This window comes from Corvus cornix, chromosome 3, assembly GCF_000738735.6.
Source record: "Corvus cornix cornix isolate S_Up_H32 chromosome 3, ASM73873v5, whole genome shotgun sequence".
In the NCBI taxonomy this organism is placed as follows: domain Eukaryota; kingdom Metazoa; phylum Chordata; class Aves; order Passeriformes; family Corvidae; genus Corvus; species Corvus cornix.
The window spans coordinates 41,700,391-41,719,416 of record NC_047056.1 but is presented as its reverse complement, the minus strand read 5'-3'; the positions used below and the strand labels follow the sequence as shown (position 1 = coordinate 41,719,416).

The 19,026-nt window shown below is 43.9% G+C and overlaps 1 long non-coding RNA gene across 1 annotated transcript; it reads right to left on the bottom strand.

Moving 5' to 3' along the window:
• Nucleotides 1–918: 918 nt before the first annotated feature.
• On the bottom strand, nucleotides 919–18,301 carry LOC109143507. Its single transcript, XR_002043729.3, has 4 exons — nucleotides 18,231–18,301; nucleotides 12,828–13,005; nucleotides 6,344–6,407; nucleotides 919–4,275 (listed from the first exon to the last, which is right to left on the bottom strand). It is a non-coding gene; the product is annotated as an uncharacterized LOC109143507 (long non-coding RNA).
• Between the last annotated feature and the right edge of the window lie 725 nt (nucleotides 18,302–19,026).

Genomic DNA, 19,026 nt, shown 5'->3' with positions numbered 1-19,026 from the left:
CTCAGGCACCTGTGTGGTAGCGTCACAAGCTGTCAGAACGCAGCCTCGGTCCTTCATGCCTATCTCCCCTCTGTCCCCCAAAACCCGCCTGAATTTGTCACAATGGCTCAAGAGGGAGTGAGGCTCACTTTCCTCCGCTGGCCCCCTCACAATAGAGGATTGCCCTATTTGTGTGTGAAGGAGAGGGGCTGCTGCCCCAGCCCTCGCATCTGTAAGGGCTGGAGACAAGCCGCACAGATAGGCAGAAATCAATAAGCTGGCGGATCAGAGGGCCTGGCGGAGGAGCCGCTCCTTGCACACGCACAGGGGCCGAACATCTGTCAGGCAAACAAAAAGCAACCCAAGCGGAACAAAAGAGAGGATTATTTTAACTCAAGTTCTTCTTCAGTCTCAGCAGGCAACGTTCAAGCCGTCCTCATATTCAGACACTGAGGCCTTATGGAGTACGGGCTGTCCGGGAAATGCCAAACACTGTTACCAGAAGACAAAAGAGGGGGGAAAGAAAAAAAAAAAGTAGATATGGAAAATTCAGAATGTCTTGTTGAGTGTGATTGAGCAGGGGGAAGGTGGAGGGGCACCAATAAGGGGGCAGAGGGCAGGGAGGGGAGGAGGACAGAGTGACGATGCAACGAAGAAGTTGATGGCAAATCTCCACAGCAGTGCTGGAAAACAAAGCTGATCATATCAAATCTGCCAGAGAAGCATAAAATATTGTCCCACAGCTATGGATTGACAAGCACTGAGGGCTGCACCCCCCAGCTCCCTCCCTCGTGTGCAAGGGCAGGCTCACTGCAGCCCTTCTGTTTGTGCAGGCAAACCCCGGGGAGCTGGCAGAGCTGGCCCCATACCCCAGTGCCCTCCTCACCTGGAGGAAGCCCAGCCTTAACCACAAGCCCTTGGCACTTCTGGGGGAGCAAAGGATTTAGGATAAGCTCAGAAGCAAGCTGCCATGCCCCTCCCTTGTGGCTGGTGTTAGCCAGTGTACATGGTTACTTTGCAGATTGGTTTCTCCAGCACAGCTGTCTCTTCTAATCAACATGTGGTATATGTGCTAGAAATAGGTGCAAAACAGTGAATTCAAGATAAAACAGATCTAGTAAAATCAGATTTGGGCTTAAAATGCCAGAAACCTTTATCCTTTCTGAAAGAGAGGAGATCATGTCATAGCTGAGAATGCCCTGTATTGTATTCACATGCTGCTGCTCTGTGCCCTTATGCTGCTGTTGGCTTGGTGCATTTTCAAACTGAAGTATTATTAGGGAAAAAACACCTTCTACGTTTTGGATTTTCTTCAGCAGTTTCACAGTATGTAGGCTGCCTTCACTGCTGAAAGCAGAAGCTGTTCTGAGTAAAGGTGGATTTGTTTAGTTGAAGATTCTGAAGTTGCAGTTCTGTGGCCTGGGATGCATGCATCCATCGAATACTACCCCACACACCCCACAAAACAGATATATGTCAGCCTTAAAAGTGACTTGCCATAAAAGACGTGGGCTCTTAATGGCATTTTGGGAAGCATCACAAAGGTATTTTGAGCCAGCTTCATTTGATTACATTCTGTTTGGGGTGGGGGAGGAATGCAAACTGAAAGAGATTTTGACTTAGAGAAAACCAACTCTTTTATTAAAAAAATAATGATTTGGAAAAAAAACCACTCCAAAGCATATGCTTAGCTGCTGCCTCATCTTGAAAAGTTCTGAATTTCCTTAGCCTTATTTACAGTGCCAGACACAACTGGGCTGGCTATCTTAACACACATGACCCTTAAAAAAGAGTAATCCTTGTTTTTTTTTTGTTTTGATTGAGAGAGCACAGGAGAAGGAAGGGCTGCCTTGCTTACCACTGGGGAGGGTCTGGGCACAAAGCCCCAGCTGGCCACAGGTGACTTCTTAGATCTCTTGGATTCAGCCTCTACACAACAAGGAGGAGTAAGTAAGATTATGAGGGACTTATGCTGCCTGTGTATTTTGCTGACAGGTACCACCTACCTGAGAGAAACCAGAGGTAGCAGAATAGGGGCTCTGGTCAGCAGCTGGAGACAGGTACAGCAGCCTGGTGCTGGCAGCATGCTCCTTCATCACCAGCAAACAAAGGCATCTGCCACAGATGCAGCTCCTCTCTTTCTTGGAAGCTTTGCTCAGGTGTACTGTGAGCATTTTATAACCCACAGGCAGGACAGTAACCTCTGCCAGCCACTGCAGATGCTGCAGACCTGGGTGCCTTCACCACATGTACCCTGGAGATTCCCCCAGCACTCATGGAGAGGGCAAACAGAGGTTCAAGCAGCAGCAGACATACCTTGCATGCTGCACTGCAGGTCTGTTCAGGGGGAGCACATCCAGCCCCGTGCACGTGTCCTACACAGATTGTGCACATGCACCTGGGCTCTCTGCCCAAATACTGAAAGGGTTCACAATGCCAGAAACTCTCTTCCTAAAACACAGTAATTCAGATGCCAGCCTTTGGCATCTCCTTATCCAGGCTTCATTGGTCCTGAGCCTTCACCTCTGCTACAGGGACTCTCATCCAGCTTCCCCCTGAGATGAACCCCAAACCCAGAAGCAAAGTCTATTTCCCACTGCTGTTTCTGGCCTACCCAGGTTGTTGTTGACTTTCCTTCATCAGCATTTACTCAACTCAGCTGCAGCCTTTCCTGGAGACCTCACTTCACCTGGGCTGCAGTTCTTTGTAAGAAGTGTTTCCAACAGACTGCTTGATCATGTCAGGAATTGCAGAGGTCCCCTATTTTGCTGTTGCAAGCAGTTGTCCTACAGTAGCAAATCAATACCTTCTTATCTCACTGTTAAGACATTACTAACGTTTGTCCATAGTCAATGTTTTTCATTAAAGTCAAAATACTTGAGTTTCTTCTGCTCTTTTGGGTTATTTTTTGCAGGTCTTGAACCACATACAAGTCCTATGTTAAGCCATACAAGCAGATGCTTCTATAGAGCTGGGCTTTAGAGAGAGGCTGTTAAAATAAAGGGTTTGATGTTATGCTGGTAAATAATAAAAAAATAATACAAAGCTGAACATTTACAGGAGAGAAAACTGTTCAATGTGAGGAACAGCTGTGGTAAGGGAACAGTACAGTACATTGTGCAGTAAAACAGGGAAGGTGTTGCCCTTTAGCGTCCATCACAGAAACATGCTCCTGATTGTCCTTGTGCACTGGCTCCTCCAGAAGCTGGATAAGAACCAAAGGAAAAGGCAAGAAAGGAAAGTAGTAAAACTAATAAAAATAATGTGCATCTTTTATGTGAAATTTTGCAACTTCGCCATTGGAAAATAAGTTTGTTTGATGTGTTTAATTTTGTTGTCTATCAGCAATGAAAGAGAAGCCATCTCATCAGGAGGATCTTTCTTGAAGGGGATTAGGCCTGAGTCAATCTGGCTGTGAGAGGCCCTTGGATTAGGGTCTTTTTTGCACACAGTCTGGCATTGCTGTTTCCTTAGAAAAACAGGCTTTGGTGTTGTTTTGATGTCTATGAGGTTGCTCCACAGGCAAAGGATGGACCCGGAACATGCAAACCAGGGACAGGGAACCTAGACAGAAGGCAGCACTGGTCACCTGCAAGTGGAGACTGACAGACACCTGCTCTGAGAGCAAATATGATCTGCTGGTGTGATGGGTCCCCATTTCCTCTGAAATGAGCCATGGAGCACCCTGCAGTCTGTTCATGCTCCTTCTCAAAGCATTAGAGAGACAATGCCAATGTGTGATGGAATGCACATGATGTGTGTTAGAACGGCTCTGTAGATGAGTTGACATGGTCCATTAGACTGCACCTTGGGCACTCCTGCTCCAGTAGCCTAAAAGAGAGATAGGACTAACCAGCAACCCCCAGACAAGCAGCTGTGATGTGTGATCACAATGAACTGATGGTGGCCACAGTTTTGACAGTTAAAACCAAAACAACTGAACAATCAGAGCAAGTTTTTGTCTCGTAGCTGCAATGAATTCCCTGGTGGCTGAACGCAGCCACTATTATTGTCTTTGAGTGTCACTGCCCTAAGAGATGAGTTCTTAACAAGTGAACAAATAACTCAATTAGAAATTGAAACAGTACATTCCTGAGAGGAGTTCAGCAGCCTCTTCTCCTATTAGCAACAGTGGGAGTTGCCATGCTCTGCACATCACCCAGAGATAGCTCTTCTCCTTCCTTCAGCAGACAACTCTGCTGTAACTGATTTCTTCACAATGTCATCCCAGTTTTCCTCTTTTGGGTACCAGTTGCTGATATGTGTGAATGTGCTGATTTTTGGGCGAGTTTCAGCCTAGAAAAAAGAAATCATTTTACACAAAGCAAAATGGAAAGGGCAGAGAATTGGAGATCAGATTTATGTGGTGATGAGTGACACTTTGTTGAAAAGTACTTACCAAGTACTCACTTTGTGGATGAGCTTGTTCTATCAAGGAGAGAGAAAAAGAAGTAATTCTAGGATCTAAAACCATTCAAGAAATCAAACTCAGGCAGTTTGAGGAAGATAGATTGGCCAATCTGAATTTTGTGAGAAGTACAGATATATTAAATTTTCTCCAAGGTAGGAAAGAGAAGAGTATTTTTATTAAATGTATTCAGTGGGCATGGGAAGCCTCCTGCAAGGAATAAAATGTCCTTTGAGTCTATGTCGGGACAGTGTGGTACTGAAAAACAGAAGGGGTGAAGGAATTGTGAACAGCTGGTGAGTGGCGGTCCTATACCAAAAGAGTGAAGTGTGGAGGAGGGGAGAAAGCAATTAAAAAAACCCAAAACAACAACAAAAAGGAGCTAAAATCCTAACAACAGTAAAATAAAACCCAAACAGAAAAACAAAGCTGAAGTGTTGGGAGTGTACTGTCAAACACCAGCTTCCCATGGACTGCAAAAGCAACAGAAGAGCAACATTGTCCTCTGTTGGGGATGGGAACATAGCTGTTGTGTGCTCTCAATCGCATTTCTCAACTAAGCCCGACACAGCTCTGACTCCTCAATATGATGGATGCTCCACAGAGGATGACTGCACCCCTGCCTAGCTGGGGACGTGGTCTGTGAGCACTCACCTTCCTTTAAAAAAAAAAAAAAAAAAAATTCCCAACAGTTAGAAAGTAATTACTTCATTAAGGCTCTCAGGTGAGAAGTAAATAATTGCTCCGTGGCAGGGCGGTGGGGATGTGGGACAGGGACCGGCAGCCAAACGCGTGGTGCAGCCTGCGGCCAGCTCCAGGGAGAGCTCGGGCTGGGTGTTGGCAGGCGGCAGCACGCCCGGCTCCCGGGCCCGCAGCTGGCACACGGCTCTGCTCCGGGGCTCCTGTCCTCACAGCTGCGCTCCTTCCCGACACGGGAGGACAGAGGTTTATGCCCAGCCTCAGGCGACGTGCGCTGACTTTCCTGGCACGCTGTCCCCGTGGCACAGCATTACACAAATTTGTCCTCGCGTGCTTCCACCTGGCACGGCAGCGTTTTAGAGGTTTGGCACTTCTGCAGGAGGGGCTGGGAGGAGCTGCCTGCTCCCGTCCGGATTGCCGGGGACTGCTCGTGGCTCAGGCAAGCTCGGCACGTTCCGGAGCACGATGGCACAGCCCAGCACTCGCCCCGTGCTTCCTACCCCAGCTGCACTGGGAGCTGGGTGAAGTGCCGCACAAAGATGCTTAAAAGCAGAGGTGGTTTTTGAGAATGTGGAGATTAAGCAGACAGACTGAGCAACAACAGTGACATGTAACATTGTGACAGATACGGAGAGGCAACAAGGTAAAAGTTTTTCGCAACTTCTCACAATAAAAATATTAACGGGCTTCACCTGAAACGATGAGACAGTAAGGTCAAAACAAACAGAGCATGAATCTCTTCCTGTATAGTATCAATTACAAACACAAACAAAACTAGACAAGAATGGTCTATGAATGCAATTCAACACAAAGATATAGATACAGCATGAACTCAGGAATTCTTAAATCACGGAATGCCAGATACCAGGAGGATACACAGAAAGAATTGTCTCCATTTGCCTGTTGTTCTACAGAACTGTTCTACACAGTTCTCTTGACCCCTGTTGGAGGCTGGGAAGATCTTTACTGAATGCAAGTCTTGTTTTCTTTGATTTTCATTTTTCCTTTAAAACTTGGCATATTTAGTGATTAAAAAAGAACCTGTCTTTGAAATAAATATATCCAAATCACATGTATCCAAAGTCCTATGTTAAGCTTACTGCCACATGGTTTGACATTCAATATTTTAAAACTTTTTAAAAGGCTTCTGCTTGTGGATGGGCTCATCTTTTTCAGGGCATGATTGACAGGGGTCTATTTCAAAATACCTCCCATTAAAGGAAAAAAAAAAAAAAAAAGAAAAGAAAAGAAAACTACCTTAATGGTGAAGCAGGGAATGACAGCAGCAGACAAAAGGTCGTTGCTTCTTTGTTCTTGAAATCTGAAGAAAATACACAGAACTCCATTGTATGACTTTTTCATGCACAACATTGTCTCCCTTGACCCCATGCACATCTGCAGGCTGAAGTCCTCTGTTATCTCTGGATAACAGCTGTTGCATCACTGATTATTCATCAGTTCCACTTTAGTCTGCCTAAGGTGCTGTGACAAGCCCACAAGTTGCTGAATTTACTAAGTGAATTCAAGATAAAACCTAAAATTGCTAGGAAATAAAATAGGAATAACAACAGATAACTCATACTGGACATTTTGTGTGGTTGTCTATAGCATATAGGCCTATACTTTAACATATTGGAGTTGAGGGATCTTTTAAAAGTCTCATAGAATCCCCTAATCTTCTCACCTAGCTCCTTTATACTTTTAATTTGGCTTTGGAGAGCAAAATGCAAGGGCAAGGAACACGTGCAGTCAGTAGCGGGGAAACAAGCAAGCCCCTCAGTTATATGATGTGCTGAAGCAGAATTTGTGGAGCAATTAATTAGTGAGGATTTCCAGTTAAAAGAAGGGGGCCAAAGAGGTATGTGCACAACCCAGCCCCTTTGAATGCAAATACTCCTTGATCTTTATTTGGGGCAGAGGAAGTCATTTCTCTTCTGTCCTCTCACACTTGCTATGGAGACCACAATTCAGTATGCACCTCCTCCCCAGGTAATTCATCTTCTGGGCTCTTCCATCACCACCTCCCCCGATCATTTTCCACCCCTACCACTCCCCAGTTACCAATGCTCATATTCCCACATGGGTGCTAAATCCCATCAGTTTTTCTGTCCGAAGGATAAGGATGGAAGAGGATTTCTTTGATCTCCAAGACTCTTTCATGGGTCATTTGAGAGGTGAGGATAGAAGAAGGTGAAGATTTCCAGTTTATCAGCAAAGCATTGATGGCCACCAGATTGCTGGGAACATAACAGTGGATATTCCTGAAAAAAAAAGGTTGCTTTGCAGCCCAGCACTAAGTTGTTAATGAGCTCCTGGTGTAAATTCATGGGGTGCAGGGACTGACCCTAAGCAGGTGGCTCTGCAGTGACATGCAGCCTCCAGTTATTTACTTACAAGTAAGTGGCACAGCTCCTGTCTCTGAAATATCTGCACACCAGATATGCAAGTTTAGATTAGTGTTATGGAGTCCACAATGTGCTAGGCATATTACCACAAACATAAGCTCACCTTGCAGACTGTAAACCAGAGAAAACATTTTCTGTAGGAGCCCCAGAGGAGGCATAGGCTATATTGTGGGGTGGCCCTGACTCCTGATACTTGTGGCTCATTTGCCTTGTGGCCATCAGTAATGCAGAATGCTTAGAAGTCCCCAGTCTTTGATCTCTCTGAACATGAAGGTGCTGCACACACACCAATGTTGCAGGTAGCTGCAGTTTGTCTGTGGGACTTCAGAGTGCCATAGCTCAGATACAGGATGCCAACACCTAAGTCTACAGCAATGATACAGAGGGACTGAGTTAAAGGTACATGTTCAACTTTTGTCCTAAATTCTCTCATTTGACTGAAAAATGACTTTTTTTCATGCTCTCAACTTGTCTTTTGTCTCCTCTGGTTCATCTGCATCACATCCCTTGCAATTGTATCACAATCCCTTTGTCCTTATGCCAAGAATTTGCCAAGGACTTGCAAAATCCTCATTCCTGATTGTTTACCTGTTTGGTACAGCATTTCTGCCTTTCTCCAGGAAGCAGTTCTGCCATAGCCTCCTTCTGTTGGGCAAAATTATGCAAATTGCATAGATTAAATTGCTGTATAATGGTTGATCAGCTTTTCCTTATTGTTTGCCATTTGCTACACAGGATTTGCGTGCATTTAAGAGTTTTATGTGTTTAATAGTTATTTAAGAGGCTTAGCATAGCTAATACCTTCAAGCAGTTCTGCCCCTGCACACTAGAGAGAAGTAAAGGCTACCTCTGGCATTGGTGGTTTTGACTGGAGGAGTTTTAAAAATTGTTTTAAAAGCGTGAGTGGTGAAGATGCTGGGGAGAAGACGCAGTGACTGCTGACATTGTTTGGAGACAGTGTTGCTGTTTACCAAAAGTCTCTTCTGTCTCTCTTTGATAAAAGGAGCTACAAGGCAGATCCAGCTCCCGCTGGAGGAATGGGTCCAGCAGGATGCAGATCTCCAAATTCCATGTTTTCAATTACAGCCTGATTCCACTCATGAACAGGCAAATGCTTGGATTCACTTTGGCATGAGCATAGGCTCCTATTCTGGCTCGAGGCTGGTTGCAAGAGAACACATAGGCATTTCCTCTCAGTTGCCAGATCCTGTTCTTGTTAACATTTTGCCAAAGCATTAATCATATCCCAAATCCCACATGCCCCTGAGCAGACTCTCCCTCCCAGCTCCCTCATCCCCATTCCTTGATAGACAGACTTTCATCTCTCTCCCACTCCTTACACATCCTCAATCTCTTCCAAGAGCTGCAGCCCCACCAGAGCAAGCAGGACAGGAACAATGAGTGCTTTGCTGCCATCGACCTGGCTTTTAGGCATCCTCGCTGGCCACATAGTGGAGGCCACTCCAGTGCACTCAGCAAAGCACACAGAATCCAAGCAATACCTACAGCTTTTCTGTAAGCAATTAACTGAAGAAGTCAGGTTTGGTTTTCTTAAACAAATTAGCCTTTTAGTATTGAGTTATATACACCGTTGAGAAAACAGAGAGTAAAGTAAATACGTCCTTGAAAAGCAGCCCTTCTCCCACGCAGCCCCAGAGAGTACTACTCACACATTTGCCCACTGCAAACAGATGGGCCATTTTCTTGTGTCTCTATTAGGTAATAGGCTCAAGCTGTGAACAAATAAAGCCGAAAACACCCAATATGCCAATGTGTTAATTTTGTCTTCCTGTAGGTGTCCCTGTCGATTGCAAAATTGAGGCAGTCCCAGCTTTTTCATTTCTTTTTTTTTGGGTTTTTTTTTCCTCCAACAAAGACAAGTTATAACCTTTTTTTCCTGTGCAAAATCAATTCTGAGCATTTTTCTCAGTAAGAGATATATAACAGTTGTTGAATAAGCCGTATGTGAGAAACAACAAAACTAACAACTGGATTGTCTGTAGCTGTGTTATTCATTTAGACAGCTGAATTCTCCACTGAGGTGTACATCTCTATACACATTCTTTACCAGCCCAAAGTTTTATTGATAAGCCCAGAACCATTGTACCTAATGTGCCAATGAATACACACGGTATAAATAAATATTTGTCACTTGCATGTAGTACGTGATGCAGCTCCCTGGAGTACAGCTCAGGGCAGCATCCGGCTCAGGCTCCACAGACCCTAAAAACTAGTTACATTTGTGAATGGTTCACCATCACTTTAACGCACCAGACTGTCCCCATGCTTGCACTGGCACTGCCAGAAGGTTTCCACAGGGAACAAAATGGAAGATAACTCCTAAAGAGGTCTAGATATTGGCTAAAAAAACACTAACAGCTCAATATTCTTTTTCCAAGGTACTCAGTCGAATTCTGAAGCTTTATTTATCTTGCCTGGAAAGTCTTTCTCCTTGCAGAGTTGAATTCTTCAGCCCAGGGAGGAGCAAGTGCTGAGTGCCACAGGGATTTGTGTACTTTCCAACACAAATGCAACAGTTCTTAATGCACTCAGGCCTGTACCCAAGAGATATAAAGGTGCTTCTCTTTCTTTAAAGCTAACCTGATTAGAGTCACTCCTATGACTCTTAATTTACCACTATCAAACTGCCTCTCCTATTGTTATAACCTTTCTTTCTTTCACGAGGGCTCTTTGGAAGCTTTTCACATACTTGTTAAATGCTCTTGGTCACAAAGCCTGCTCAAAGTTCCCTTGATCATGTCATTGCTATGGTGTAAAATTGAATTACTTTTACAATGCGTGCTGTACCCTGGCAAAGTGCAGCCTTTCCCACAGTTAACAGAGGTGGAAGGCCTCAAAAATAAATGAATAAGGGAGGACCAAAAAAAAGTGAATTTTCATTAGAAGGGGGAAAATAACTTTTTTCTTGAAATGCAGGAGTAAGCTCGAACAGCTCTTTAGTAAGTCTGCCAGACACATTGTATCACTGTTTCAAAAGAGAAACGGACTGCTGGGGAGGGGTTAATAAGAGTGAAAAGTAAAACATTCAAAGTTTGCTTGATTGTTTTTTTTGTGGTGGTTATAGACAACATCTTGCCTTCCAAGAAGAATCAAGAACATTAACATCTTTTTTGTTGTGGAAAACGGCTGTGGGATATTGTAGGGCTGTGGATCACAATGTTAGTTCTCATCCTTACTTGTGTCCTTTTTATAGGACTGGACATCAAATGAATGAGGTTATCCAAACCAGAAATAAGTATTAAAACTAGGCAAGCATACACTGAGAGCATACTCCCCATAGACCCAAAAGAAACCCTCTCACACATCCCTTCCCAGAAAATAAGCCAGGCTTTGTTACTCGCATCACCTAAATAAAGAACTTTGATTAGCCCTGCTTGTTCCAGATTCTTGTTACACGGTACAATAGCAGGGCCAGACTGGCAGCCCATTCCTTCCTGCTGGAGATAGCAGAGTGCCCCTTGGAAGGCAAGGCTCTCTTTAGGAGAGCTCTGTGGTGTTGCACTGTCTACAAGGTGTGAAACACATGCAGCAAAACACAGGACGTGGCTAGCATCTTTCTTGAGTTCAGCACAGTCCCCCAGTGACCCCATTGATCAACTGTTTTACCTGATGTCAAGAACCCAGGCTAATTTTCCTTTCACCTCTATTTTTGGTGCCTGACCTGTCCTTTGCTATTATACTGTGAAGCTCACGGTCCCTTCTGTCACAGCCACAAGCAGCTTCCTTCACCTTCAGGTTTTCACATGCTTAGCAATACATTCAGTCCTCAAGCCAGCAGGCCAGGACCAGCAGGAGCTCGTGGCCAGGGGTGCAGCAGTCATGGCCCAGGCCCTAGCTGGAGAGGATCTACGTGCACCCATTCTTATCTTTGGTGACTCAGACTCAGTCTCAGGAGTCCATAAAGATCATGACAGTCCTGAGTGCTTTCAGTCTTGCCTTTTCTGTAAAAGGGGCTGTGCTGCCACATCAGAGGGTAATAGCCATCTTCCACAGGGGGTGTTCTTGCACGTTATATTCTGCTAAAAACATGCTTTTGTGAGAGCTTGGTCCTGCCAAGAAGGGTGATTTCATTGTATTATTATCATGAAAGGTGTTTGTGTGGAGCTGCTTCCACAGTGCCCTGCCGTCTGATGCAGGCACAGCACATCTGGACAGATGTGACCCCTCTGTTGCTCAAAGGGATTCCCAGTTAACCAAGCAGCAAGGAGAACAATGGGAGCAACACCCTTTTGAGTTGCATGGTTTTTATCTTTCTTTTGCTTCCCCTGGATTTTCTAAGGCAGGCTGTGAATACCGAAGTGTCACCACTTGCACTTAAAGCCTTTGCAGGTGATAGTGAGATGCTTGTTCACACCAATATGAGACGAACCCCCCAGCAGGAAGTCAGTTCTTTCAGACCTCTTTAGAAATGTGTGATAATCTTATAGTGTATCAACACTTTCTCCCTCCCTCTCTCCCTGCCTCTAATTTCTCTTAAACAAGGCTGTGTTAGTCTCTACGTTTTGATGCTGCTGCTGACATAGCTCTTCTTTCTTTAAATTTGTCTGTTCCACACCTCGCTACTCAGTGCTTTGAGGACAGGTTTATGCATTCAGTCTACACCTAGCATGCTGTGTTGCACCCTCCATGATGCTTTTTTCCACACGCTTTGGAAAAGACACATTTGGTGATAGATATGCAGGCCTTTTTGTGTTCTCTTTCTTTTTTTTTTTTTTCTTTTATTCCCCCTTGTGCCTTGCCTTCTCTGTAAGTTTTGGTCCACATTTAAAATTTGCACGTATGAATCACACTCCTCTTATTCTTACTATGTTCAGATCCAGTCAGATTTTTTTAACACAACCAGCTTTTATGATGTACCATAATTCTGAAGTTTTCCAGGAAAGGAAAGCCCGAGGTTCAAGACCCTCTCCGGAGTCAATGACAATTTGAATGTGAATCCACATCCCATAGGAACATACTTACTGTCAGAATGATGTTTGTTCTATGTATGTATTTGTTTCAATTACCAATCCCTTAAATAACCTTTGAAAGATTGCTTTATCTTGATGTGCAATAAAGTTGAAGGGTTTGAGAAGAGTTTCCTGGCCAGCTCTATTTATGTCACTATAGTCTCTGAGTTTCTCTGGGAGGTTGATTAATTTGCTCATGCAGACAAGGCAGCAACTTGAGTTTAGAGATGGGAAATAAAGACACAGAGGACAGGTTAAACAATTCTCCCAAGGTCAAACTCAAAACAGGAATGTGCTCTGCCACAAGGCCAATTGGGAACATGTCATACCAGCCCCACCTGTGCCCTAATTGTCCTCACCACAAACCTGAGAGATGAGAGATGAAGGGCTTCAGACTCCAGGCTTTGGCTTGGTTGCACTCAGTGCTACTGTTCCGTTTGATGCAGATGGGAAGCAGCTCAGGAGGAACACGTGTGAACAGGTAAGTGTGTGGCTAAACCCACACCTCTGAGAGCTGAAGAGGACGCCTCTGTTCACTCCTGACCTGTAAAACAGAGTGAGTAACTCAGATTAGGTTTGAAGCTCTCTCTGGTGACGGGAGATAAGGTCCCTGCGGCTTGCTTAGGGAAAGACAAATTATGTACAGTGAAAAGCCTGGAGGGAAGGAGGGGGAACTATAATGAGAAAGACAATGCATTCAGTATTGCCCTGACCCTGTAAAAGAGAAAGGGGGCAGTGACCAAAGCCCTTATCTAGATTAGATCCAGAGATCTGCTTGAGGCTGCAATAAGATAATCTTCAAAGCTTAAGTCCTGATTTCAATATTTGTTTTCTCATCTTGGGTAAGAGCTGGTTTGAGGACACTGCTTCAAGCACACCTTGAATACAAAATAGTGTGAAATTCAAAGTGATCAAATAGATAGAAATATGTCATTTGGGAGATGAGAACTTTAACCAACACTGAATGAAATTATATAGAAATTCCAAGTTCAGTCAAGTAGGGTATCTTAACATATTTTATCATGGTTAAATGCCTATCACTGTGGGCCTTTCCAGCAAGTGTCTTTTGATGCATTAGAAAGAATCGGCAAAAGAGCAGTTCTCATGGCTCTTTGAAAACCTCTTGATTTTTAAAAACTTAAGTAAGAGTTGGATTTCTGCCTGAAATCCTGTATCACAGATTGCCTCTCCCAGGGTGAAACCCTGTGTTCAAACATGTGCACATCTTTGCTATATCCAAGCCCTTTATTGTTATGGATTACTGTTTTTAGAGGTCCCTGAGGACTTTTAAGTAATTTTCTTATAATTAGTGGTACATGGTGAAGCATGCACAACAGCACTCAAAATGGAAATGTTCCTCATACTGCGTTATCTGGCACACTCCTTCTGAGGGGTGTCTGGTTTGGGCTGTAGGGTTTTTCTAGTTCATGTTTGTAGAGTTTGTCTTACATCAAAAGAGAACCAAGAGAAAAGGGAACAAGATCTTAAACCCATTCTCTTTCCTCTGCCACTGCTGTGAAATATGTTCCCAAGAATGGGAACAAGAATGAGAGCAGGTCAAATTATTCAGCATTGGTATATAAGTGCTCTGGGAAGGGTTACCAGGGCATTTCCATTATTTGCTGTGGTTGTTCAGTGGTTGTGACATTTAGAGGGTACTTTGAAGAAAATAGCCCGGCTGGTAAATGACAGCAGAGAAAGGGGAAGGAAAGCAAATGGAGAGGAGGGAAGTTCACAGAGATTTCCTGACAAGATGAAAGGGGGAAGAAAACTCAGTGAGTTCTTATTCAAAAACCATTTTGGTGGCCTCTGTTTGAATGAGAGAACTGTTTCTTAGCATGCTTAACCACTGCTTGGTCCTGTCCAGGAGTATGCTTCACCAAATGTCTGCTGTGTTTAACACCACAGGCAACTTTGTAATGTGTGATGAGAATTATTTTTACAGCTGAGCTTCTTAAGAGAGGCCCACGTGTGTAAATCCTGGTGGGTTTTAACGCACCTCTGTTGCACTAAAGAGAAAAATGCTGATCTTCACCAGGATTTATAAGGTATACAAAAGTATTAACATCTGATGTTTAAGCCAAATGAAAAGCAGCCTGAGAACCTGGTGTCCTCTTCAGGGAACCCAGAGTGTGCATGTGTTGAAACAAGGACGATGACAGTACTTTCCCTGTAGATTCACAGCACAGTTTTGGTCATGTTACATTCAAACCCTTATACAGACAGTTGCTAATGATAAGAAATCCTCTGTCCTTTGCTTGTAACAATAAGCAAACAGTTAAAAGCTCTAGCTTTTGCTGAAACAATGGTGAAATGGGCAGTGGAGTTTGATGGAAAAGAGGCCCAAGCCCTTCAGCAGCAGCCTCCATGCCCTGGGCAACCTGGCCTCCTCTGTTTTCCTTGCAGCCTCTTTGTCCATGTGGAGCTGTTCACTCAACCATCAGTACACTGAAGGGCATAATTTCCTAACTTGCCCTGTTGGGTCCCCATGGGATTTACTAGCTCTCTCCTTCTGGTGATCTCATTTCCATGTGTATGGGATGAGGTGAGAGCATGGCCATTTCAAAGCCTCGGAAATAGACCTCCAGCACTGGGGTGCTGAAGGAGGACAGGGGAATCAGCATGAGAATGTTATCCTAACACCTTGGCAAGAATGAGAGCCCTCACACAAATGTTTATTCAGAGACAGAGGGATGGCCCTGCTGCAAAAATAAAATGCTGGCAGCATTTTATTTTTCACTCTTAGAAGTGTGAAAGGGGGACGGGTAAAGAAATTTACAACTTGTAATTCCCCCTCTGAGACCTACAAGATGCTACAGAGCTGTGGAAACGCAAAAGGCTTTTAAGACGCGAGAGGGAATTCACTGCCCACGGTGAGCTTAAACCTGCAGCTTGTTCTTCTGACTGTGCTTGGAAAGAATTCAGAAATAAAGTTGATGTCAGCAGAAGATGGATCAGAAAAGAGCAATGGGATTTTGCCCAAGTCATGGCTTTCAGAATCAAACAAGATCATTCTTGTTTGTGGCTGGAAATGCTCAGCAGCCTGATACAGTCTGGCCACGGAGATGTGCAAGGGGTGAGGTACCTACCAGGAGATCAGCAAATCTGGTCAGGTAATGAAAGTTATCCTCTGCCTAGCAAAAGCTGTGAGGACTGATCTGGTGCTCTTGAGAGAGCACAAGGCATGCTAATTAGTGTCAGACACTAATGAAAGGCTATCATGGTGATTGTGGCTGAGCCAAAGCAGCGGCTGCTCCTACTGCTGGTCAGCGCAAGGTGCAGGAGAATGCAGAGAAAAGGTCTTGTGTTCTGAACCAGCCCAACCTGCCCTCATCTGTGTCCTGGGAGCTGCCTTCAGCTTCCAATAGCTCTTCTCTCTCATGTCTTTTGTCTATAACAAGAGCAGGACACATGGTTTTCCACATTGACATATCACACCTTTCTCCTTCACAAATGCACGTATGTGATATTTCTAAATATTTTGCCCAACTTTAGGAAAGATTTGCAAGAAAACAAGCCTTGTCTGCCCCCACAATATCTCTTGGGAGACCATCCTGTAAGTTTATTTGACATGCATGGAGCAACAGCCAAATATAATCAGAACATACTGTAGACAGGGGTACTTCATACCCAGAAAATCCATGAGATTTTTGTGACCTGAACACTTGTGTCCCAAGGATCCTCAGCCATGGAACTTCAGCCCACTCTTCTGTACTGAGAAGGGCTTTGACTTTGGGAGCATGATAAATTGCTGTGCCCTGAAGGAGATTAAAGCAGGAAAACAGACAGCATGGCCTTATTTCTCACACAATTCACACAGGTGTGTTCACCTCATTTCTAAGGTTGCCTGTCAGTGATAAGCAGTTTGCATTAGTTTCCTGTTTTAACCACCAGCCTCTGGCTACCTTGTGTTACAGGGTAATGCCTCTACTCCCGATCAGCAAGTCCATCCCATGAGCCTGCTTCTGTCCAAAGCCTGACCAGCTGAGGAGGAGCTGAAGTGATAAGCCTAGCACAGTAGCTTGATCATATTGACCAACCACTCCGGACAACTGAAAGAGATTGCCACATTCATCTGTACATAAGACAGTGACATGTATTTCTAACTTGTGTTAATGTGACCAGGACTAGCTTGAGCAAGGCCCCTTCTATGGAGCAATGTGTTGACAAGTTACAATTTTTCATTATATTTAGCTTTTGAAATAAAAGCAGGCCATTTAATTAAATGTATAGGCATGAATGTCTGTGTTCAGATGTCACAGCAGAGTATTTTCTAATCAATATAGCATATATTTTCACTTCATGAAGTGAAGTCCCGAAGCTTTTGATATGGCATTTTTGTCCCATAAATGGTAACACTTATTCTTCCTTATCTGAGAGAGCAACAGGTCCCAGACAGAGATTTCCTGAGAACCAACAGAGCTCCCGGGTTCTGCAAAAAATCCTCTCTCCCTCTACTCTGGTATAAGACTTTAGGAAAACAGTCTGGCTTCATCCCAATGCTATCTGAGCTGCCCATTTCTAATAGTCAAAGGAAAAGCAGCACTTCTCAAGAACAGATTCAGGTCTCAAGTGCACTGAATAACCTCTGCAAGAGACTGGCTTTCCCCCAGCTTGAAGAAGCAAAGGAACCATGAGGCTGACTGGAATAACACACCTCAGGGAACCAGGCCACCACCAGGCTTCTAGCTTGTGTCAGCACTGCAGGCTCCCTTTACAGTCAGAGACAAAACAGGCACAGTCAGGCTCCTGTAGGAGAATATTTTCCCACCTGTTTTAGGAGGGGTTGAACTGCCCTCTGAAAATACCTGCTGTGTCCTGGACTGGCAAGTGAAAAAAGACACACTACCAGTTTGGATCTGCAGCTTTCAGACAGCCAGTGCCCTTAGGTATCATAGGTTAGATGCCTCCTGTTAGTTGATGGGAATCTGGGCAAAATACCTTTGTCAGCCTCAGAGAGGAGTTTCACATTTTCAGAACTGAAACCCTTTAAACAAAAATCAGAAAAAAATAGCAGAAGAGATAGATTTATATTGCAGACTACTTCTTGGACACTTATATCTTCAAATTGAATCATCTTCAGCTATGTGACAGCAAAACAAGAGCAACCAGAAACAGCTGCAGTGACTTTTGCTGAAGGACTAAGCCTTCCAGCCTGGGCTGAGATCTTGCACACAGCCTGGTCACTCTGGCTAGTGCTAATCTCACCAGCATCTTGAAAGATCAGATGATAAGCTTGCACATCCAAATGGAATTTTCCGCAACAGCCACAGGAAAAAGTTATTTTCAGTGATCCAACCTCAAACTTCCTATCAAGGCATTTCAATTCCCGTATAACTGAAGACAGAGCACAGCTGGCTACTGCTTTTGGGGGTAGTAAAACTGTATGGAAAATTGAGGTTGTAGATATAAAAGACTCAAATAATTATAATTAGACTCAAGACGCTCTGAGTTCCATGCCTGACTAGGAAGAATCATGTGCAAACAACTGATAGTGAACCAAAGAAGCATTATACATTCTTTGCAATGTTATAAAGAAACGTTCCTGATTTCCTGATAAATTATCAGGCTCAGCCCATATCTGAAGATAGTGTCAGGCAAACTGAACTCACGGTCTGATCTGGTGCAGCAAATCCCACTTTGTTTTGATTTCAGCCCTTTTTTTCCCAGCAGCAATAGTTAATGTTTGAAATGCAGGGCACAGGGATAATTATCACCACATCTGTTTTCTCAGTTACAGGCTGCATTTTTAGCCATGTAATCACTTACAATTGGATGGAGGATTCTCAGAATATGTTTATCAAAGATGAGTATTGAGAGGCATCTGTTTCATTTAGTCTGGAATGGAAAAAAAAAAAAAATCAAAATTGAATACTTACCCTGGAGCAATGCTGAAATTATGCTACACACTAAAGTCCAAGCTACTGCTCTATTAAATCAGCTTTTAATGCCTCCTTGTTAAATCTACTAACCTTTCTTGCTCCAGACATGCCCAGATTTCGTGAGCATCTTTGCCAATATTAGGAAGCAACTGATGGTAACCAAGAATAGAATGCAGCAAAATTTAATTCCCAGAGTCAAACCATCTTGTATTTTCCACTGTTATAATAAGCAAACTCTAATTAAGTGTACTAAGCAAAGCCCTGGCTTGCAGAAACTCTGCACAGACTGCAAAAGCTCTGAAGGGCAGGAGATGCCTTATTTGAAAGCTTCTGCTAGAGAAAATAAAAATAAATACTTACAAGGAACATTCACATAACCCCTTGCTCATTTCAGAGTCTGTGGTTTGCAGATCATTGCAGACAAACTGAAATTGCAGTGCTCGGCTAAGTGAATTCCCACATCTGTCTCAAAGTCTTGTTGTTCTTTGAAGACAGAGGAAGTTTCAAGTATTAAACCAGTCTTTAAGATCTTTATGAGGCAGTGTGACAAGGTAGTTGGTGAGTGGAGGGAGATTAAAAACCAAAGATCTGTAATTTTTTTTGCAGCTATTCTTTTGCTACTGGTAAAACACCCTGGTACATGGAGATACTCTCTTCTCACCCATCTATTCTCCTCTCACCCC